The sequence below is a fragment of the Anguilla rostrata genome, chromosome 10 (genome assembly GCF_018555375.3).
Source record: "Anguilla rostrata isolate EN2019 chromosome 10, ASM1855537v3, whole genome shotgun sequence".
In the NCBI taxonomy this organism is placed as follows: Eukaryota; Metazoa; Chordata; class Actinopteri; order Anguilliformes; family Anguillidae; genus Anguilla; species Anguilla rostrata.
The window spans coordinates 11,066,585-11,091,041 of NC_057942.1; the positions used below are offsets into that span (position 1 = coordinate 11,066,585).

The 24,457-nt window shown below is 37.9% G+C and overlaps 1 pseudogene; it reads right to left on the reverse strand.

Annotated features, from left to right (window-relative positions):
* The window catches only part of LOC135233715 (matrix metalloproteinase-17-like), a 65,128-nt pseudogene that overhangs the window by 14,832 nt on the left and 25,839 nt on the right, over positions 1-24,457 (reverse strand).

Below are 24,457 nucleotides of genomic sequence, written 5' to 3' on the forward strand. Positions count from 1 at the left end.
GGATAGTTGTCTTTTTGCTTCACTGTATCTGACCTTCTTTCACCATTGCTAGCAACAAACACTCTGGTGAATCTGATCCCAAACCACAGGCTCTGTAGCCACGCGCACCCCTTCCCACACAGAAAAGGATGCTATGCCCATAAATGACCCAAACGCATTTTTAGCTTTCAGTGCAACTGAAAAGAGCACATAATTGGATGCTGTGGCATGTGGCAATACCGTAAGCATATAATGAACAAGCTAAAAAGAACTGCACGTCTCTACTGCTACCAAGGTGGGCCAACCTTTGGCTGAAGAACATCACACATTTGTCAATGAAATAGAGGTGAAGTGGTGGAAATGTACCATGTTACTTACACAGCCTGGTAAATAAAAGCAATGTAGTTAAGTAATACAGCTTTAACAAATTATACTAAAAATAAACTACAGCAACACTGCATCATTCTCCTCTGGTTGACAGACTGTTTTGACGTCATTTGCCAACAATTTTCTTTTGACAACATTTGAGGTTTGTTCGAGGTGCCACAAATGCACATTTGGTGACTCTGTAGCTCCTGACAAAGAAATCAGACATAACAAAATTTCCTGTTCACTGTAGCATTAAGACACTGGCATTAAATAGAAAAAAAAAAACAGCTGATCTAATTAGCCGTAATGAAACCAAGCTGTTCTGAAACTACACTACAGGTGCGGCACCATCTCTAATCACTATATTACAGAAATTGAGTTGGGCATGCCTTAATATTTGCCATCATATTGATTTAGTGCAAGGGTTTTACATTTGTGCACTGACTGTGAACTTAGGGCCCACAGAGTGAACCTATTTATTCACACAGTAGCCAATGAAGAGTTCAGGCATTTGCAAACCTATATAGTACATCATCATGATTTGCACTTGACTCTACCTCCAGGACAGATGTCTTTTGCTCCACTTGGTCTGGGAGGGCACTGAACATCTCCGCCGACCTGAATGTGATTCTGGCTCTGAGACGTCTGGCAGAGAGCAGCGAGGAGTCTTCATCAGCACAAGAGTATCTTCATCTGAGGATCAGCAAATAAACAAACACCAGTTCAACCTTGTGCACACAAATCCCACTGTTTTCAGCACTCTCCTCTAGCCCAGACCAGATATGACGGATTACGGTGAGGATTTGTTGGATTTATATCTGTGCCTTCTATGGATCTCAAAACATTTTACAGCTAAGGTGTAACTCAATCACCACCAAGGTGTGGCACCCACCTCAGTGAAACCCTGGAAAGGCTATCATCACCAGAACTCTTATTGCACTTCAACTGAGGTTGATAAGGAGGGATTTATTTAGTTAATTACACCAGTGGATGATTAGATGGCCAGATTGAGAGCCAATTTATGAATTTTGCAGCACACTGGAGAATATCCTGCTCTTCCTGATAAGTGCCATGGGACCTTTACTACTACAGTCAGTACCTCAGTTTAATATCTCTTCTGAAATATGGTATCTCATACAGATCTGTGCCTCTTTCACTGCACTACATTGTATTTCTGAATGGTCCAAAGGAATGTTCGCCCCACACATCATCCAGTAGCAACCTGGAACTCCCAAGAAACCTCCCATACAAGTGCTAACCAAACCCAGCTTCAAGCTGAAGGTGCAAGCCCCAAGCCAGCCAAAGGGCTGGTGGATGTTGCAGTCTAATATGACTGCTTGCTTTGTTTGGTCCATTTCCAGCAATACAAACTTGGGGTCTTGTTTATTCTCTGTAAAAAATTATAAATGCTAAAAATTCCCTTCTTGGTGCAACATTATAATTTTTTAATTATATGGTGGGAGGTACCCAAATTTGCTCAACCAATCCTGTATTGGGAGAGAAGCATTGTGCAACTGTCGCATTATTTTACTTAAATCTGTGAACACTTTAAGGTAAAGCCTCAATGTAAACTAGAGAGGGTCTCTATTATTGAAGTGGGAGTGTGAATTCCACTGCGGTAGCCGAAAGAAAATCATCCAAGGCTTCAGAAATAGAATAATTCTCATATCCCACAAAATCCAATTCAACCATTTTCCTCACACTATTGGTCTAATGTAAACTTTGCAGTTCTGTGAAGGATAAATAATCTTGCAAACGTGTGATAACTGGGCAAATTCCACCACACAACAGTGAGGTATGTAAGTGGCAAACACCAGTAGAGCTTGGAGAAGATTCTAAGGTACCAGGCTGTGACTGACCAGTGTTTTACTTGCCCACAGGCCAGGGTTATTATTCTGTTGTCACAAGCAAGAAACAGTAGTATGAACAGAATTTCCACATTATTACCTTCATGAAGGTTGAGTATGTGAAAGCCTGAATGCTCTGTCTGATGGTGATGAGCGAAACTCTCTTGAGCATCTGCAGCTTCTTACAGTGTTTATACAGCAGATTAGAGTGGCAGGGGTGTGTTTTTGCACTGCACGTTAAAATGGTCTCCGGTATCATTTCATTGCTCCGGAGGACATCTTAATAAGAGGCTTGCAGATTATGCTTCATGAGCTGAGAGATTTGCAACCTTTTGTGCTGGATAAAAACCCACAAGATCTGTCTCACAGAGTATGTGTGCATGAGTGTGCGTGCAACTGTATGTGAGAGAGAACAACAGAGGGAGAGAGACAGCAAGTGAGAAGACAGAGCCCACATGAGAAGGACATAGTAGGCTGTTCAGCCAAGTCCACACAGGCATCAGTGCAAATGCTAAAGGAAATGTAAATCCATAAGCATTCAAACAGAAAAACCAAACTGGACGCAGGGGTATAAATCACTCACAGCTAAAGAGATACAGTGAGGAGGAAATTAAGCATTAAACTTAATTAAGCATTCCTTATTTACCTTCCCGGGGCTACTTCACTCCCTCCATTTGCCCTTTGCACCCCTATAGGGATCCCCCAGAACAAATGTCTCTGTGTTCTTCTCCCTGTCTGATCATTTGTGGAACCTTGCAAAGCTGTCAGCCATTTCCTGCCCCTCAATGACCTTTTAAATTTGATACCCTGGTCTGGGGTATGGCCTTCTTACAGCTGTACCCACACTGATCGTTCCCAGGCAATCAATAGTTATCTTGTATAATGGCATTTACATACACTTTGTCAAGCACCATTATTCAATTGCCATTTTTCAGAGGGAATAAAAAAGTTGGAAAAATAGTGGGATACTAAAGACTAGAAAAGAGGAATGGCATGTTAGAGCAGATATCGTAAAAAGGCAGAACTGAAGCAAAGGCAATGCTTTAAAAAATAAAAGATGGAGCAAGTAGCAGTCTCCAGGGTTCGAAAAATGACTTTCAATTATCAATGCCTGCCAAGCACTGCTCCATATAGCACATCTTCTACCAGTGTGCACTTCAGAGTTTTCCAGCTTTATGTTCTTCTAGTGATATGATGAAAGGTTATGAAGTTGAGAATGCCATGTTGTTACCTACAAAATGAGCACAAACCAAAAAAAAAAAGCCAAATAAAGAGTAGTGCTACTAAATGTAATTCACAAGCACAATAGCAAGAAACTGAACCTATGTGTTTGTGTCATTTTACCAAATGACCATGGGAAAAAAATAAAACTGGCATAAAATAAGGTGACTCAATACTATTCTCTGCTACCTTACGTGTGAAACCTTTAATCGCCACCGGAAACTCAAGATTCTAACAGGATCATCCACGGGAAAGGTGTGTATGTACAGTATACTCTATAGGTTTATATGTGTACCGAAGGAATCCAAATCCAGTATTCCATTATAAACAGTGAGAGAGCTTCAACACTACAAAAGAGGATAATCAAGCACTACATGTACTGTTGCTGCTAAATTGTGCATGTTTGAAAATCACATAAGACATTGTGCAGAGGATGCATTCAATGTTCAGCCTTCCTTAACTTCTTATTTGCTTATAATCTCCGGTGATGAGTTTGTTCTCAAAAGATCCTCAGTGGGTTCTGACTCCTTTCAAAATATCAACGAGTTTGTTAATAACTGTGTGAAAATGTTTGTTTCTGGAAAAGATGGTGAAGACAGGTTCCATTATTGGAGGATATTATTGGTACAGTATGTGGCCACAAAGACCACATATGGGTTATGCTGTAAAATAAAAGTCAAGAGTAGCTGAAAAGCAACAAAGAACTGTAACTGGGAGATCTGAGATTTGCCAAGGCCCACACTCTGTACATTACAAAAGGAAGGTCTACATGGATGTTTTAGTTTAAACAAAGATGTAGCTAAAAATAGTCCATTCCAAACATAGAATTATTTTGAACTTTAGGCAACATAAGTGTACAAAAACAGCTCTAAATTGTACTACTTGAAGAAGAAACACTTTCTGTAAGACAAATAATAATGATTCTGAAGTAAGTGAAAGATTTATTTACATTGCTTCATATTTCTGTGGGCAAGCTATTTTATTGTACTGCATGGATTTTTACAGATTAAATCTGTAAAAGTTCAAATACTTTAAAGCCTTTGATAGCAAGCCAGGGACAGCATAAAGCTAGTTAGGGATCTGAAAAATTAAAAAACAGATAGACACACTCAAACAGACTCGGTTATAACATAATTATTGTTTAAAGTATTTCTGAAATGTAAATAAACAGACAGCATGGTAAATGCTGCAGGACACTGTCAGTGTGGGCAAACATTTGAAGGGTCATTCCATGCTTGGTCAGGCAGAAGGGAATTAATAGAGTAAACAAACAGATAAGGGAGACAGCAAAGTTAACACTCATCAATCTTGCCAATGGGTGGACCAAGGACAGAGGTGGCGATTCATTTATTCATTCGCACAATTGTTTGGACTGCCTCTGCTAACTTTGTCCATACACATTCATAGCATGCACAAAGGAGGACAGCTCTCGTCTCCCTGGAAGTTTCCCAGGGTACAGGGTCAATGCCATGCTACAGCGGCGGTGCTGTCGTGTGTGGCAGTGTTTAGCTCTTTATTCCCTCTGCTTCTCTGCGGCTTCATAGCTGCAGCCACCCACTATCAGAACCAAGAGCAGAATCTTTCTCTTCTTCTTAAACAATGCTTTTTTTAAACAACACTGACAGGAAGTTTGGAGACTGGATATTAATTTTCTTCTTCCATTCATTGATTCCCCATTTTCATTCCCCGTTCCGCATTTTCTGTGATTTTGTTCTGTATTAAATGGACAAAAAGAGAGTGCATCTTCTCAATCTCACTTAATTTGGTTGGTGATGAGCTTGAGTGATTGCATTAGCCTGCAGTGCTGTAAGCATGTCAATCTCACCAGAGTGCATGCTCACAGCATTACTAAAAAGATTGTTTCTGCCTAGTATTGCCCTTGAATGGACCTATTTTCTGGCATTGATGCAACAAACCTTGTTGCACAGCCAGGAAAAAGTTTCATAGCATGAGGAGCATTTAATTTCATCATTGTATTTATTTTATATTTTGATCCTTTTCTATAGTTACCACTGGAGTATCTGACAGTAAACGAAAGTGATTCAAATGAAAAAAAAAATGGAAAAAAAGAAAGAAAACCAGGAAGAAGCTTTCAGGCTATCTGTATTCTAGGCTATTCAGTATGCTCCTGAGGCATTCGCACTGCTGCTGCTCGACCAAGCAATTATACCTCAGTTAGATGAATGTACACTCTATAAAAGAAAGCCATTTAAATTAAGGAAGTATTGTCAATGTATTTAAGCGGTGCAACAAAGAAAATTAATGGGAAATGGAGACAATTGGGTAACAGTAGATTTAAAATTGCAGTAAAATTTAGTGTTTCAGTAATAATGTTTTTTCCGTAATCTCAAACAACAAAGTCTGGCTGAATCTGACATTATTGTTATGCATGGTCCTTCACAGTCTTCCCCCCCCCCGGTCCAAGTATTCCTAGTTGACTTGTGGAAGGTTAGGGGGGTAGAAACATTACTTTACATGACAACACGTCTCCACAAAGACAAATAATGTATCAGGTAACCCAGTATACGCAGGAAGTCAGAATCAGTCATATCCTGTCCCCTGTGCATTTATTACCACTGCTGAAGAACTCCATAACTTAAGGGAGAGTAAAAAAAAAACATCCACACAATTAGAACCATTTCAATATGAGGTTACAAAATATAACTCAGCTTCCAGGGACTAAAGCATATACACCCAGATGCAACAAAGGAAACATCACGTTGTTTCAAAGGTACATGAGTAAATCTATGGCATACTGACTTGTTAGTCATACTTCTTCAGGCATGACACAGATGCCAGAAGACCTGGAGCAGGATCACACAGTGTAGACCCGATGTTTATGTGGGAGCGTCACGCTGCCTCAGCCTACGCGGAAGGAACCCATGGGGACTCAGTCTTAAACATGCACACCACCACTGCTGGAGGGGGTGACTTCGTCAGCCAGGAATGCTGGGGATGAATCAGCAAGCCGAGAATGAAAGATCCATGGCCAAATCACGCCAATGCTGAAGTTCCCCAAGACAGCCTGCAAGCCTGGGGTTCTAGAACAGTCCTCTGCAAGAAGCGCTTACAAGAATGTTTGACACTGGTACAGACTTGGCTATTTAAAGCTGATGTGAACGGATACACATATCTACAGCCATATTGTGCATTAAATTAGACTGGCATATTGAGTACATGATCAGCGACTCTAATGAAAAATACTCCGTAAGTCTATGCTCATTTCCAAAGAAGTCACTGGATACACAGTGGACAGTGCAAGAAAACACGGAGTACATAAACCCATTTGATACCAGTACCAAAATAGGCAGAAGCTTTATAAACCTATATAACCTCCTTCTAAGTAGTTATGTCAGCCCCTTTGCACTAGAATAAAATAAAATGCAGCAAAATAAATGTCTAGGGGGTTATAGGCTGGCCTGTGAAAATCAGAAACTCCCTTTTTAGTTTCCCATTTTGGCTTAATAAACTAGCCCCTGAAAACAATAGGTACAGTAATATTTAAATATCATTCTGAAAACTGCTGACTATAGCTTTGACTATAGCTCTTTGGAACACAAAGAGAACAAGACTTATTTGTGCGGCCAGTAACTACTACAATCTGCCTTCAAATTATAGAAAAAAAAGAGATTTGCAGCTGAGCTGTGACAGATTATATAGACAAATAAAAGCTCACTTAGTTTAAGTGGTCTCTGATCTTTTTAACTACATCTAAAATCAAGGCTAATCCATCCATCCATCCATTATCTATACCCACTTATTCCGGAGCAGGGACGCAGGGGATGCTGGAGCCTATCCCTGCGAGAGGCAGGACAGCATGGACAGGCCACCAATCTATTGCAGGGGGGGAGAAAAAACAAGAAAAAAAACAGCTTACATCAGGAAAAGAATGTCAACCAACACTAAATATAGGAAGAACTTTAGGCTAAGATTTACATTTGATTTTAATAAAACATTGATAGGAATGTTCCCTTAACAGCCTTTAAAAATGTAATCGTTTTAAGTTCTGCCAACCACAGAAAAACAAGCATTATTTACTATACAAGTAAAATACATTTAAGAAGGTTCCCAACAAAAGTATTTAAATGCCAGATTTGTTTTAACATTGCTACAATTTCAGATAGAATTAACATGAATGACCATCCACAGTTCAATTTTTTAAAACTTGAATAACAAATTGAATAATGTTCCATTTTTGAAATGTGTCTATTTTTGAAATGTTCCTTACTTAAAGGCAATGTTCCTGTCTTCTAAGGAAATCAACTGCTGGCCATTTTCTGAGAACCAAAAATTGCTAGCTGAAATGTACATGTTATGTGAATACCATGCAGAAAGTTGAAGACGGCATTCTGGTACGTAGATAAGTCTCTTTCTAAAGCAGGATAATTTGGAGTGCTACGCTTCTCAATATGTTTTTCTTCTTCATCTCCTTAGGAGCTGAAAAATGCAAATGAAAGAAACAGCCAAGCTGGTCTAATCATTGTGCAAATTAATGAAATTATTAAAAGGGACAGGGATGCTATAAAAATTTGTTGTGCTGTCCTGGTCATATTTTCTGCAAAATGGTCCATCTGGCATTCAAAGTAAAGCAGAGGGTCTCTTATCTGCACGCTGCACCAGTGGCTGGTGGCGACTCCCTCCCTGAAGAATTCTCCAGCATAGTCATGAAGGTGGTTCATATTTCCATTTATGAACACCTTAAACAGGCCCATCACAATCCATTGAACAATGAAATGTGTCATCTGAAGTTCGTAACGTGACAGAAGCATGAGCTGCAATGTCAAGCTTTGCTCCGAGGGGCGCTACAGCAGGCAACAGCAGGGTGAAGCCGTCTTTTTTGAATTGCGCTTTCTTCCGCTCGGTCTTTTGCAACAGTCCTGGATCGCCCCCTTGAGGACTCAGGTTTATTACCTCCACAGGGACACAAGAACGCACGCTGAGTGTGTACAACCAGGCAGTGCGTTTGCAGTGTCGGCCCGGCATTTTCGTTTGTGTTCACTGAAGGAATTGTCCTCCTGCATTTAATTACCCTGCTCTCAACAATTGGCTGTAAAACAACACCATAATCCATGCACATAAAAGACAACAGACCTGTAATACGATATGCAAATGCAACTGCTTACAGCTTCATGGATTTCCTCTACTGGGGCTGTCTAGCCATAAAACTTGTAAGCCTGTTCATGCTTCCATCTACAGCTGTTACTGCAAGAGAGTATGCTTGTATTAATAATAGTGGACTATATATGAGAAAGTCCCTTAATATGATAGGAAAAGCCAGCACTTCCATTAAGCAGTACAATTCTTTTTTTTATTTTTTATTATTCTTATATACTCTTACTGATATCCGCAATATGTTCAAGACTAAGAGTGCATGAGGCCAATATAAAATAAGCACATTACAGCTTGTTGTGAGTGCTGGCTCCCTGTCTTGCAATATTGCTTTGATTCAGCACAAAACATGGTATGTTTGATTCAAACTTTTATGTGCATCCTCGAAATTAGCCAATATTCAAACATACTAATAAACCAGCCTGGGTCCACATGAGATATCAAGGCTGCTCTGAACAAAAAGAAAGGATCATCTACCAGGATACAATAAGAAAACCAACAATAATTTAGAGGAAACTGTGCAGATTAATTAGAGTGAATCTGAATATGGGTAGAAAGAAGCTGCAACAAAAGTCCATGCTAATGATGTAAAAGGGTGTCTGGAACAGGATGGAAATGATTTTGTGGTACAGCAATGAGACTTGGAGGCATCAAAAATGAAGTACCCCATACAAGAAACACTCTCCCTAAATGAACCTAAATGCACCTAACCATACATATACATGTCTAGGGCTGCAACAATAATCGGCATATCACCATACTGTGGTGATAAGAGACTTACCGCTTTAAAAAAAAAATATATATATATATATATATATATATATATATATATATATATATATACATATATATATCCAACAGGACAGTCCATCCTAGAATAATTAAATTGAAAATAGAGGTCTAATCATTAGGGTACAGGGTAATAGTAAAGAGATCCCATACAAAAAAGCCAGTACTTCAACTGAGCAGAGTCTCAATTACCTTAATGTGCTTGTGACAATATCATAAGGGAGAAGGAGCAACATCCACAATTTGATTCAGAACCATAAGCACATTACTGCAAAGTTAATCTTGCTGAAGTGCACAACTAAAAGGTTCAAACACTCCCTTCTTCCATCAGAAACTTGATTGGCCAAATCAAATGAAGCACTGAAATGAGGCGTGTGGCTGTGGGTAGCTGTCCAGAGAATGAGAATGTCTGAAAGGAAATTAAGTCATTAGAAATGAAACTAACTTCTTTTTAGAAAGAGCAGTTCTATTCATTAGCATGTGTTATTGCTCTTCACTTGACCATTTGTGTTTTTACCTATACTGAATTTATTGTTGAATATGCTGTCTTGTATGTACTGTTCTAAGCATTTGATTGACCATTAATTGTTCTACACATATTGTGCCTGATAACTGTCTGGCAACATGTCTGCTACTGATGACCATCCAATTTCCCTGAATTGAGATCAGTAAATTTTATTGAATCTAATCTAAACCTAATATATCTAAAGTAATCTAATATCTACTGTAATGTAATTATTTTCTGGATCATATTTTAATGACAAAAGCAGCTCTTTACATTTGAGGGAAGGACTAATTCAATACTGGAAACATTTTTAAAGAGGTTCCCTCTGTCTCAAAGAAATATGAGTGGGTTTGGTGTGGGTGTGATTTTCCGTTATGTGGCCTATAATTAACAATAGTTAGGGTTCAATCAGGGTTTCTTGAATTAAAAATACTCAAAGGGAAATATACACATCGAATCCAGGCCATGAGCACAGCAGCTAATCAAGCTCTGATTCTGGGCTCTTAATAACAAAAGTAGAAACACCTTTCCCCATGTCTACCATGACAACGTAAAAGGCCACTTCCAGGGAGAGACAGAACTAATTGCTAAGTCCTCTGAGGGATGGGAAATGAGCTGGCTTGAATAGAGATAGAGGGAAAGGGAAGGTAATGGTGCAAAAAGTGAGCCAGGGGCTTTCTTTCTGCCAGATCAGGTCCCAGGACCTATTACAAATCTGTCTCTCTTTAATTCTGTCCCTGCTGCTCAGCTGAGCCTGAAGTAATCCCATTCCAGGGCTCTTGGGATGCCCAGTGGATAATGATGTCACAGCCATCAAGATTCTTCTAGTTGAACAAGAACCAGGAACAAATGGCAACAACTAAAAATAAATACATCTTATCATAAACGACTTATCATTGAACTTTAAAACAGGCTTCAATTTTACTATTAACAAATACATTTCATCAAGAGACATCCAACCGAAACAAGTAATTGTTGTGCTCATGGTGCATTACTGTTTACTTCATGAGTGACGGAGATTGAATTTTGCATTGATGAAGCTGATCTACAGTTTTGAGAGCAGACTGTTTATTTTTAGGAGATTAAGTGTTTATCTCTTAGGTGGAATTCAGTCCCTCAATACCTATGAAATAATTTCATTTCTGCAGAGCAGAGGACAGAGCAGAGTCAATCACTGGCATTGTGATGGGGGGGGGGGGGGGGGGGGGTGGGTCAGAGATCCCTGGGAAGAGAATGGGAAATCCATAAATATTGTGCTGTAAAGCAGAAATAATAGAATCAGTACACAAAGGCATTTGTTCCTGACAAAAAAATGACACATTTTCAACAAAAAAAAGTGCATGGTCATGTGATAAAGCCCTGAATAAAATAAACCTGGTTGGACTTAGACCGGGTAATGATAATTAATCATGGTGTATCAGATGATAATGAGGTCAATTACATTACAGATAATGAACAGGCAGCAATTCATGCAGGTCGGGGACATGGAACCTTTGCGGGCGATGAGAAACATTCAGTAATACCTTACCTTGTGTCACAGTGAATGTCAAACCACCAACAGGAAACTGCACTACTGCAAGTCCAATTTCATTCAGCTTCCTTACTTAAAATCCTCCTGTGCTTATGCATTTTAGCCTCTCAACTGCTTGCTAACACTATCACTTATTTTTCTTTCCGGGGTCATTATGAACGAAATTGATCAATACAATAATAATTCTAAATTACTTTGATGTTATTGCTGCATTATATATGGGCATACTGCAAGCGAAGAGGCGGTTGGTTGTCTTATAGACCTTGGGCTGGAAGTAGCTGGGAATACTGAATTTTGCCTGGTGCATTAATTTGAAAGTAGGAATTGCAAGTTTGTTATTGGGAAGGGTCTAGGTTTGACTACAAAGGCCATTCTTCAGAATTTATAACAGAGTAGAAATGTTTTGAAAAGCCAAATGGCTCCCTGTTGTTAAGTAAGGGGCATCCATTGCAAAAATGAATGAGAACTGAACAGTTCACTGCTATAAAATGCTTAGATTTTCCCAAACACCTCAAACAAAAAAAAGAGAAAGCAGTCAACCCCTATCAGGGATGGTCATGTCCAGGTGTCCCTAGAGCTTGACTGCAGGGAAGGTTTTATGTGAGTGAAGCCCCTGACCCACACTGCAATCCTCCAGCTCTGCATCCAGAGGATTCCCTGGTCTGAGTCTAATCCCATTCAGGGGAAAATCAGGGATCACACATATCGGGGAATATTGTAAGTGGTGCATAACAATGAAATTTAACTCGCTATCTGCTTTTATTGTCCTTGCTGCATTCGCTTGCTGATTTGTCCATATAAAAAGCCTTTCAGTTGCACATGGTGAACATGTAACCGTAATCAGTGCATTAAAACATATCACAAGTAATGCATGTAAAAGAAATATATTTCCATAAAATTATAATAGTAAAAAAGTGGAAAGTATTCTTGTGAGTGCTGTTCGGTTTTTCAGTTTATCTGTATTCGGCACTAGCTGTAAAAGAAGGAAACATTCAAGGAATGTATTGGTCTTACAGTGTTACTTAATAGAAAGAGGTCGCTTAATGTGATTTGAGGTGTTGGCAATCTTGTTAGGGAGAAACATGGGGACAGGTGTGAGCTGGAGGCAGCTCTGACCAATGCTAAGCAAGCACACACTGCTGTATTCAATCAAGATCCTGCAAAGTGAGTAATAGTAATATCAGAGAGAGAGAGACAGATTGTGACAGAATAAACTGTGATAGAAATGGTTAGATAACACCTGGTTAGATCTGGAACTATTTCTCTCACACAACTGTCTCAGGTTTGATGGTGCACTGTAATGTAACATACTGTACATACAGTAGTGTTTTTTTCTTCTTCTTCTTCTTTTTCTGCTGAACATTTCCTGAAATAAGGTTATCTTGGTTTTCCTTTCATCAAAGACAATCCCCGCCCTATTGCTGTCACTTCTGTATTTGTGATATGATTTATGATTTCCAAGCACCAAACAAAATGTCAAAAATAATTTACTTGAATTGGCTTGTACATAACTATCTGTCCATAAGATAAACCCTTCTGCAAAGCTATTTAAGTATTGGTTATAAAAACAAACATTTTCATGTCATTGTAGTGAGAGTAAACTCGATGTGAAATAGATTTTCATGCAAGATTATACACCAGCAAGCCTGCATTAACCACATGAGCTGAGAAACATAAATATCCTGACTGTCTTCTGTCAACAAAAACACACTCTCTAAAAAAAACAAATTTCCAAAACATATTTTCTGTGATTCTTGTACACTACACAACTAGTAGAGCAAACAATACCAAAGACCATGCAACTTGGCTATAATTAAGAGTGTTGAATAATCAACTAGATCTACTTTTTTTTTTTTTTAACTGCACAATATCAACAAATGAAAAGTATTTGCCAAGTAATCAATAGCCTGCTTCAGTCTTTGAAATTTCAAGCTGCTGTTAGTGCAGTTATGAATGGTTAAGGCCTACTATGAATAATTCATTAAAACAGTATTAACACAGAGAACAAATCTCAGATGTAATGTTCGAAGGGGTGTGTCTCAAGAAATGCAATATAATGAAAATATATTGAAATAAAATTGTATTACGGAGATTATGCCTGTTATGTCTTCAAAATATTTTGGACAATCCACACATTTTGTCACTTTCCACCTCTTTTACACTGGTGTGAAATGCATTCACTATTATATTTTCAATATATTTTACAAAATATTGCATATATTCCATTTCCATATGGACTATATGCTGTGATGTGTTGTGATATGCTGATCTTATTGCAAGGATGTACTGATTCATTTTAACCAGAGCAAAATCAGATAATGTTTAGCTGCCATGACTTCGCTGGATTTCCTCATTATATTTTTCCATCAACTGAAAAAAACAAAGACACTGCCATTGCCTCTGGGAAGCAACTCACTCAGTGAGTGCATTAATGAGTAATCAAGGGACACTGTTATTTCTTGGGCTGTTTATATTTCGAAAGGTACTTGCAGAATAATGTTAAAACACCTGAGTAGAGCTGCTTTGAACAACTTTCTATTCACTGGAGAATATGGCGACCAAAAAGTGATTTCATACACACAGGTTCAGCTAGTGTTTTTCTTTTTCAATTACAATAAATCAAGACAGAAACAAATTATTCAATTTCATACATCTGACCCTTCACCCAAAGAGATTGCGTTTTAGCTTCCATTGTTAGATTTTTTAATTGAGCAACACGTATCTTCATTACAGCCAATTAATGGATGGAAAAACCTTTTAGACACTGTTCAATGGCACTAGTGAACTGTAGGGTTAAGAAATTGGGACTTGAAACCAGCAGGGCCATGGGTTGAATCTCTGATAAGCTAGATAGTTTACTGCCGATGCACAACTGAATTATGGATTTATCCTGAATTGTACCTGACTATCCTTTTTTATTCATAGAAAATGATGCAAAATTAATTTCATTTGAGATAAATAATGACTATAATGATGTGAACAGTTTATGAATTCTGGTGGTCTTTCAACAACAATTACATCCATTGTAAAAACAAATACAATCATTGCCTCGCCTTACTTAGCAACAGGCAAGCTACCTGAGCATAAAATCCTGTGCGTGCATGATGGCAATGCTAAATATTTCCTCATTCTCTGCATCTAAATTAGAATATGTATTCATGTTAGGCCTACCGATTTATGTAGTCTATTTACAAAACACGCAACAGACCATTTAAAGTTTCAAATGTAAACCACAATCATAACATACACTAGACAATATTAATTAGTTATTTGTAGAATCAAGCTATTGAAAAAAAGTTTATAACAGGTTACATTTGACATGCTGCTCTGCCTTTTCAATTTTCCGAATGAATGCTAAATGTGTATGGTTTTGTTTGTGAAAGACAAATTAAATGATATGACTGGGTATGTTTTCATCTGTCTTTCAAGTTATGAAATCCCTCAGCCTGTTACTCATGTGCCCAACTACGGCATTCTATTGGCGACGTGTAAAACTGTAAGAAAATACTGGAAATAAATGGTCAAAGAAAAAATTATACTTCACAGTACATGATACATTACAGCTACTGGAAAAAAACGTACTCTTGACTCTTGAAAATGAGGAGGACCATTGAAATAGCGCTGGTAGTTACAGATGGTTTAAAGGTGAGACCTAGCAGACACAACGGGGATGTTGCAAAGGGAAGGTTGTCTTCGGACTGCTTACCACCCCTATGTTAATCTGTTCCAGTGTGAGCGAGGTAGCAGAAAAAGTCTCAGATAAAAACCACAGAACACAAACTACAAACATTCCTGGAAAAATAATCCTGTCGCTCCACGCAAGCCACCTATCCTTAAAATTCATAGCTCTTTCCCCAGATCACATCCCGCTGCCACTGCTGTTTGTGAATTGCAGTTGGCTGCTGGATCTAAAGAATGATACAAACTCAACACTGGGAATAGGATGCATGTACGATGGCATTCAGATTAGGTAAGATATTTTACTCAAGGAGGCAGTAGCCATGACATTTAACATGACCTGACCGGAAACATAATCATTTTTACGTTAAAAATGACTATGTGTGGTTTAAAATGTCCATCAATGGTCCGCACCAAGCACCGGTAGGCTGTAGTTTTGTTCTCTTGCTGCTCTGTGCTGATCTCCTCCAGCAAATAAAATGCACAGCCGTACCGCGATTTGAACATCAATCCACGTATTCAGGGCCTCCTGACCAGATGAACTGCTACGATGTTTACTATAACAGTTAACATAGCTTACATAGCTTATTCAGTGAGCTCATAAAGGACTATTGGAAGCCTGTTACCACATGAAATATGTCCAATATGAAACTGTCTTCATGTAGCATATTACTATATACTTAAATTTGTAGATAACTTCTGAATCCCTTAAACCGTTCTACTTATATGTCTGCATTTGAATGGAATTTTGAACCAGTTTAAGACTGCCTGGCTATAAATTCTTTTGAGATGAAGACTGACGTGGTCAGGTAATACAGTTATTTAATACTGCGTGTGTAAATGTAAATATTGTGTTAATGTAAATATTGTTCATGGCAGAAAATATTACAAAATGCTCTCACTAGTTATTTCAGACTAAAAATACAATAATATATAATATATATATAATATACAATATATATATAATATAATAATAATTTTTAACAGTTTTAATGTCATTTCAAATGAGTAAAACCTAGTTTCTGAAAACAATTTAACATATCACATGCATTATTTTAAGGTACCAATTTTGAACAGTCTTTGAATGTCTAAGTGTGACACTAGAAATCTGTCAATACAAGTAGTCACAAGTAAAACTCCACACAAGTTTCTGTTTTACACAATAAGTTCCTATTGCTGGATTTATGATGGACAAGATTTGAACTTTGTTTTCCATCTGTTTTGCACCAATATTACAAACAACCTATCACAGTATCTATTACAAAAAGACTAAAATAGGAGTTCATGTCCAAACCTACTCCATGGGCCTCAGGCATATTAACTGCACTGCACCATCCTGCTGTCACTCACCATGAAAGATGAAAAATGCCCACCTTCTGCATCTCCAATGCTAAGTCATACTTCCACTGACAGGGTGTGATGGACCAGCTCACAGCCTTTAGACCTCTATAATGAAAAACTGATTTTAATGATGGGAGCAGTGGGGAGAGGGAAGTGAAAAATACCTGGAGAAATACCTGGAGCAAGAAAGAGATTAATAGAGGTCGCAATGAACAGGAAATAAAGGAGGTACGTTTCACGGTATAATACTGTAAAACCCTTCCAACTGTTACTGATTTTAAGTGCAGTTCTTGATCTATTTTTAGATATAAACCCTGACTTTCGTAAATAAGCACGTCTGTTGTCAGGGTAGTTGTACCTTATCAAGACATTGAGGACGATCGATCTGCCTTCATTTCTGAATACAAGAGTAAAATAATACCTGCAGTAGACATACATATTCACATACAGTACATAATTTTACATTGGGCAGTGGTGACAGTGTAGCATAAGGCCGTCATGTTGTAAAGAACATTTCTTTCCGCAACACATCGTATCAAATGTGGCAGATAATGTTTTCTAAATGTATAAAAATGTGAAAATGGCTCCTGGTTGGGATGAACTAACTGCTGTTCCTCCATAGTGCTCCCCAGCTGCTGACAACACTGCGACTGTAATTACCCTGTGTACCACTGATGTCTACTATTTTTAATGGCATATTACTCAAGCGGTTGAGATAGGAATGATTGCAGCTGCTTCAAACTCGATGACAAAATCATGATTTATTATCATTGTTTTCCCTCTTGGTTATTCAAAGGTCAAACACGTGGTAATAATCATAATGTGGGTAACTTTGAATGTCCTGCCGGGAGCAATCATTTCCCTCCGTCTAACATTCCCATTGAAAAATAATGTGCCAAAAGCTGGGGAGATGCAGGTATTCTACTGAGCAGGCTGTGGAGTCATAATGCCCTCATTTATAACACAGCTGCAGACAACTTTTGAAACAATGTTCTCTGCAATGTTCAAAACCCCCAGAGACTGGCCTCTACATTTAATTGACATTCAACCTTAACTTTGATGTTTTACTTTTTTCCTCAAGAGTAAACTTCAGGGAGTTTAGTGATCACTAAAATGAATGTGAAAAATGGTGACTGTACCGAAGCAAGTTAGGCTACATTTACATTTATGTCTGGTAACAGTAACCCAATTCCATTTTTTTTTGCTCTCATGTAGCACAGATCCAATATGTATTATGAACAAGTAAACACATAAAAATGGAAATAATATATTGGAATCCAATATCTGCCAAAGGACTGTCATATAAATGCACAGATCAGAATGTCATTGTGATTCACACGTCATACAAAATGTGATATTTTCACACTTTTTTTGCATAATTACGTGCAAAACCACTCTCTGCTGGTAACGTTACGTTTAAAGAAATTAAAAGGTGAATGAATATCAGGCCAGTGGACGAATATCGAGGTTATGTTCTTAAGCCTGTGTGGTGAAGAGTCAGTATAGGCCAAATACAGGGGATGTTTGTGTGGACTGAGGGTGCTTCGAAAAGCAATAGTTTAAATTAGTATTTCCGTCTCATTCTGTGCCCTTTGCAGATGGCGATATGGCTGTGGTGGCGTGGTTGTTGTCCTTTCGTGTCAGTAACCAAACCCTCTTGTACACATGCAGGTTGTTTCAAGTGTAAACCGTGTTAAGACAGGTATTGGATATGGGTCACTTTTGAAAGTCGACATAAACAGGGGGTCAAAAAATAGTATATAGTCAAAAAATTGCAACATCAAGACCTGCGGTGTAACTGCAGCATACGATTTTATTTTCCTTGAATGTCAAAGTTAAGGGTGGTTGGGCTCACCTTGTGCCTTTTCAAGCAAAACTCACTCACTGACAGAAGGGCACTGTTTTCTGGACCTTGCTATTATTGTTGCCCTGACCCACACACAGAGGAGTCACAGTCACAGCAAGCAGGCAGCTGATACTGTATGAACATCAGTTCAAACATCTGAGCAGCAGGCATTACATACCACATACAGTAGTTAGAAAATGTGTGTCCTCACCCCTGTATGAGTGCGTGTGTGTGCGTGCATGTGTGTGTGTATGCGTGTGAATGTTTTGCTAGTCATTAGTTCACAATGTAGTGTGCGTGTGTTGAAGACATCAAAAAGCAGTGAGATATTTTCACGTCACAGCCTCTTCTCTTGGGATGACCCTGTTCTAGAAAAAGCCAGAAGCATTTACTGTTCTGTACAATATGCAATATTAGAGCTGGCTGGCATCTGGCTTGCATTACTTTATTGTGAATTCAGCCACAAGTGGAGGCATAGGTCAGAATTAGTAAATGTTCTGTCAGCAGAACTTTTGCACGGGGGCATATGTGGTAAATGTTACTGATATCAGGAAGTCTTAAAAATATTATAGATTGGCCTGCAATGTCATGTTGCGGAAATAGACCCTTAAAGTTATAACAATCAACCTTCTAAATTTTTTAAGAAAACAAGTCTCTATGAACAGAGGAGACCCATTTTGTAGAGTCAGCTATGACAAAGTTACAGATCAGGATTGACAGATTGGGATGGCAGGTATACAGCACCAAGAGTACGGCACTTTTCAGGGTTTCCTACAGAACTAACCAAAATCACCTCAGAATTCTGATAAAACGTCCACACAATAAAGTCCCAACCTTGAGTTATTTTGCATTTAATCCTTCTTTCTCCTGCTGATTTCTTCATCACAACTGCTCCAGTCCCACAATCAATAATTCTCCCTATTGGACCAAGCTACACCTGCCAATAACAACATCGAATCTAAGTAGCCTGATGAAAGTAGCCAATTGCAGGACCCTCAAATACACAGGCAAAATGGACACATAAGGAAGTGCACATGTGATGCTATTTCAGCCAATAGGGCAATGTAGAACAAAAAAAAATATTTGTGGAAAACTCAAAAACATACACACACTCAGTGGAAAAAAAACATTTTGTCAAAGACTAACTGACTAGAAAATCATTTCCTTTGGAGCCCAGGATCTGAAAAACAGAGATAAAAAGTTTGATCAATGGCAATAACAAAGGAACTGATTGGTGAAAAATAGACAGCATTAGTCTCTAACTTGACTAACTGGTCGTTTTGTAATGGATAAATTAGATTTTCTGCCTCCTCTGTGTGGCTTTCACTCAGTTTTTATAGTTATATTTTGCAAAGCGTATGCCGTTCCAAACGATAGCTTTTAAAATGCAGTTTAACCAAATCAATGACAACAAAAATACACTTCCATCACTTCCAATATTGCTTAATCGTTCAAGTGCATTGCTTTCTATTCTAAATGGAGAAATTCTTAATGCAGCTTTACAGAAAACAAGTTTTCATGTTACTTTAAAACGAAAGGAAATTAAAATGATATACCATGTTTCAGATTGCATCTTGGAGTAACTGTGATGTCACTGTTTGGGAACAAGAAGAAAAATTTAGGAGCCAAAATGCCCTGTAGGGCTTCAGTGTGACAGACTCAGATTCATTGTGGGTATTGTTCATTTATTCAGGCATAGTATAGGGTATTTTCAGCCTTTATATCATTGTATACAGATGCTTTATGTTACAAGCGTGTATCAGACACTCTTATTTCGATAATATTACTCAGCTTACATTCTTTACATATAACCCATTTATATAGCTGGATATTTGTTTAAGTAATTCAGGTTAAAGTACCTTGCTCAAGGCTGACGAACATAGGATTCAAACCTAAATGTTTTTTATACTCCATTAGCATTTAGAGATGGAAGTGTATCAAAATATTTAGGTGTGAATCCTAAGAGATGTTCATTGTATTATGAACTTTACTGTGACATGAAATTATCACATATAATTATAATTATGCTGGAGGAAATTAGAAGAACAAAGGAAACATAAAGCCATTAAAAGACATTGTGGGTGTCATGGAATGTAAGAGAGGTACAAAACATGCTTTAAAGAAGCAAAATGTTGGGTAATAACACTGGGGCAATGAAGCTGCATGCTGTTCTAAACATTCCTTTGAAGCAACGCAATTCTACTTTTAATTTGCTAGAATGTTTGCCTTGTTTTTGCTTGCTATTCAGTCAACATACTTCCAGTAAGATAATAGTACAACTGTATTTCTATAATGGAAATAATATCTTGGGGCGACAGTGACTATGATTAGGAACAATTTTAGCACAGAAATAACTGTAGTGCAGATGAACATAGTGTAGATGAGCATGGCTCGCGAGGGTGGAGGATTGCATAACAAATTACACCAGCAATGAGTTACACTTTCTAATCACACAGCTGTCACATAAGACACATGCAATTTAGAGGCTGGAGTGTGATGTATAGGCATGTATACATTGTCCTCGGCTTTGAAAGATAACATTTAATTTTCAAGATTTACCATCTGCTCACATTCCCGGGCATGCTGAGAGAGAGGCTGATCCTGGAACTAAATGGAGTTGTTGTCTGGGGGACCATAGTGCATGGGCGCAGTTTCAAAAACAAGAGAATGAAGGATCAGAAGTTATGGGAGCAAATACACCATCAGCTAATCTTGGCTTTGGACAGAGATCCATGACATCATCTTATCTTTTAACATTTCCAATTGGCAATGGTGGTGCAGTGGTACATGCATCAGGCGTGTGACCAGGGTATGCAGAGATTATAGGTTCAATTCAAGTGCAGTGTGGCAGTTAAGCGACTTTAAACAAGATGCTTTACCTGAATCTGTTTGGTAACTAATAGTGTTTACCCAAACAATTTGATTGTTTTTTGTAATATTTTTTTTTTTTAATGCAGTTTCTGTCAAAGATGACAACAGTAGCAACATTGGCTTTCTAATCAATTATACATGCCTACAGTATGTATGAAAAAGTCAGCCTAGATTGAATATTTAAGGTTCCATGAATTTTTTTTTTTTTTTTTACACTTATCCAGAGCATAAGTCGCCATTACTTTGATATATTTCCATAAACGGATACATCCATTTCCTGAAGTGTTCAGCAGGTTCTCTCTTCTCTTCCATCTATCGTGCTCAGCCCAAAATTCCTTCTTCCTAAAAGTGCATAATCAAAGGAAGGTTCTAGATTTATTCCTTCCAGCTGAGAAATGAGTAACTCTTTCAAATCACACTATTTACAAAAAGGAGGGACCAAACCACATATCAAATACAAATAGGTTGCCTTAATCTCTTCTTTTGATTTAAGACCAGTTTGGTTGACATCCACTGTCATCTCCAACCCGAGATTTCTTTCATCGACGTGAGTAATTATTCAGTCTTCTTAGCCATGCAAGAAAATTCAAAGAGGATGCAAAACTGGAGCATGCTCACTGACACCTGACACATTTCTCAGTGGGGATTGGCTTATGTGTGATGTGTCTAGAAGATTCTGACATGAGCTAGGTAGGGAGTCTCAGGATAACCTGTCAGTCAGCAACAGAAAAAAAGCTATTTAACTGCAGGAGAAAACAGAGGGGATTTAGAACAAAAAAGATGGTTCTATGCTAAATCTGTACTAACTGTGTTGCCCCAAAGATATTATTTCCATTATAAAAATGCCTAGGTCCCACTGTAAAGATGTTGACTGTTGAACAAGCAAATAAGAGGCAAATATTCAAGCAAATCAAAAGCATCTTGAGTTCTCAGAGCAAAGTTGTAAACTGTGTGGCTTCACAAACCATTCCAATGTTATTTCTGTTATTAATGTTAACATTATTATTTGGTTTCTTTTAACATGTTTTATACCTCTCCTAATACACTATAAAACTGAATAGAGCTTGAGATATTGAAGGAGTTAAGCTGCAGAGACTGCATTGGATATTTCACCAGAGCAATGGTTGCTGTCCTGGAGTGGGCCTTTAAAAATACAGTACTGTTTTGAGCTGATGTGTTCAAAAATCTGGCTTACGAAAACAAAACTTTTTTACCCCCACTAATAAATCAAATAAACACTGTGCATGCTTCTAAAACACAAAGATCTGCACTACTGCAATTAAAGACCATGTGGCATAATAGCATAATTTGAAGAATAATTTGTTATGTTCGTGTTCTACTAAGAAATACATCTCTCATATATCTTGCAATTCATTACATGCTTTTTGCTTTGGAAAATTAAAATTTTCAACTTACCATCTGGCTCTTTTAAAATATATAATCATGTACTGAAGCCTAGTGAATTTTTGTTTACTGAAGCAAAAAGTGTCTGAATCAAGTAGTTTTGTGAGGTTAACGTTGTCCTCTATTTTGAAGACAATGTATTTCAAGTAATTACATCGGTCCAGATTGAAATATATCAACGTTAAATTTAAAGGCCAAAACATCGGTTTGCAGCTGTTGCTGTTTTTTTCAGCGCAAGCACGATTTATTTATTCATTGTTTATATTTATTCCTACACTCAGAAATTGTGTTTTGAAAGAAAAAACAATTAAATTTCATAGTGAGAACATTTAAGGACAAACATTTGTTAAACTCAGGCAAAAGGTTTAGCATAGAAAAAAGCCATTTTTAACTGGTTCTTCCAAGGTTGTGTGGTGGGCCAATCATTTGTTCCTTGGACAGTAAAACTCTCATAGCCCTTCATGATTCTACATAAAAGCTAATTGCAAAAACTACCAATTAAAGCTCAGTATTAGAAAACAAGTGCAGAAGGGAGATGTACCTTTACACGCTAACAATTAACCCCACCTGTAACTAATGACACATTTTAAAAGCCCTGACAGTTGCAAAGTAATAAGTCTCATCATAAAATAAATGCAAATACAAAATAAAAGTGTTGTATTGGTAATCGGTAATGCCCAATATATAAAGTCTATATAATATTATTGGTCTTTGTTTAAAATCAAGTCTTTTAACATAATGCGTTAGCATTATTAAGACATTATATAAACTGTCCACAAAGCCAACTGAAATATCCTTGTCATTATTAGTTACCTTTTTATAAGACCCAGATTCTAAAGCTTTCATTTATCTACCCCTTACACATAATCATCTATTCAGTACCTTTTGTGCAGTGTAAACAGGCATCACCAAGAGAAAGTGACAAGGATGCATGAATACTGTGAAATCTGAATCAGTTTGACAGACCTTCATTCACACCCTGGTAGATATTCATTTGGTGCTGTTTTATCAGAAGTTTCAGTTGAAGACATATGTGCTATGATGGACAAATAATTTCAATGGTTACAGAAGACAGAAGTAAGTAGTGTATCAGAACTAACAATAATACCTGGATTCAGCGAATATGTGCAGGAGATTGTGTCCTTTGCTTTTGTGTCAATTATTTGACTTTCTGCTCACCTATAGTACATACAGAAATGAGAACATGCTTTGGCCACATATAACTGCAGCTGTCTTAGAAGGGAGGATGGACAGCTTTAAATATTAGGAAACAGGGCCACTCTACAGACATATCTGCACAGACAAAGCCTGAGAAGATCATCCAGTCAGGGAGTTCATTGCCATTTTCAATTCATTATGGCAGTAAATTGATCAGTACAATTGGTCCATCGATGCCAGTGTATCTGGAGCATGTGCAAATATGACAAAAGCCCCTCCTGCTGAAGGGTTTTTTTGTTTTGTTTTTTTCAGTTATTTCCTTTGCCCAGACATTAATTTAAAAAATGCTTCCTTTGGTAGCAAGCTTAGGCAACTGACTTTCTTCAAGAAATACATGCATGGGAATTTTTTTTTAGCCCGGTGTAGTACTCTCCTGTTGAGAGAGCATAGAAAGCCAATTTAAAATGAATCAGAAAACAACTGTTTGAATCCCATTTACCATGATATAGTCAGGACAAGACAAACATTAGTTCTGCCTCCCCCTCCCACTCACACCTCCATACTTCCACAACATGACTTCCTGTGTCAGACATGCAAAGCAGAGTGGATTTTTGTAATGATTTATCAGAGAGAGTGAGAGGAAAATAAGGAGAGATTACTGTAGGACAGTAACTCCAAAGGGAGCTTGACACTTGGAGGAAGACAGGAGAAAAGCTACCGTGATCAGGCATCATAGGGCCTCTGAAGACTGATGATGGCTTTTGATAAAAACACAAACATAGCACTAACCATCAATCCATGCCTAAAAA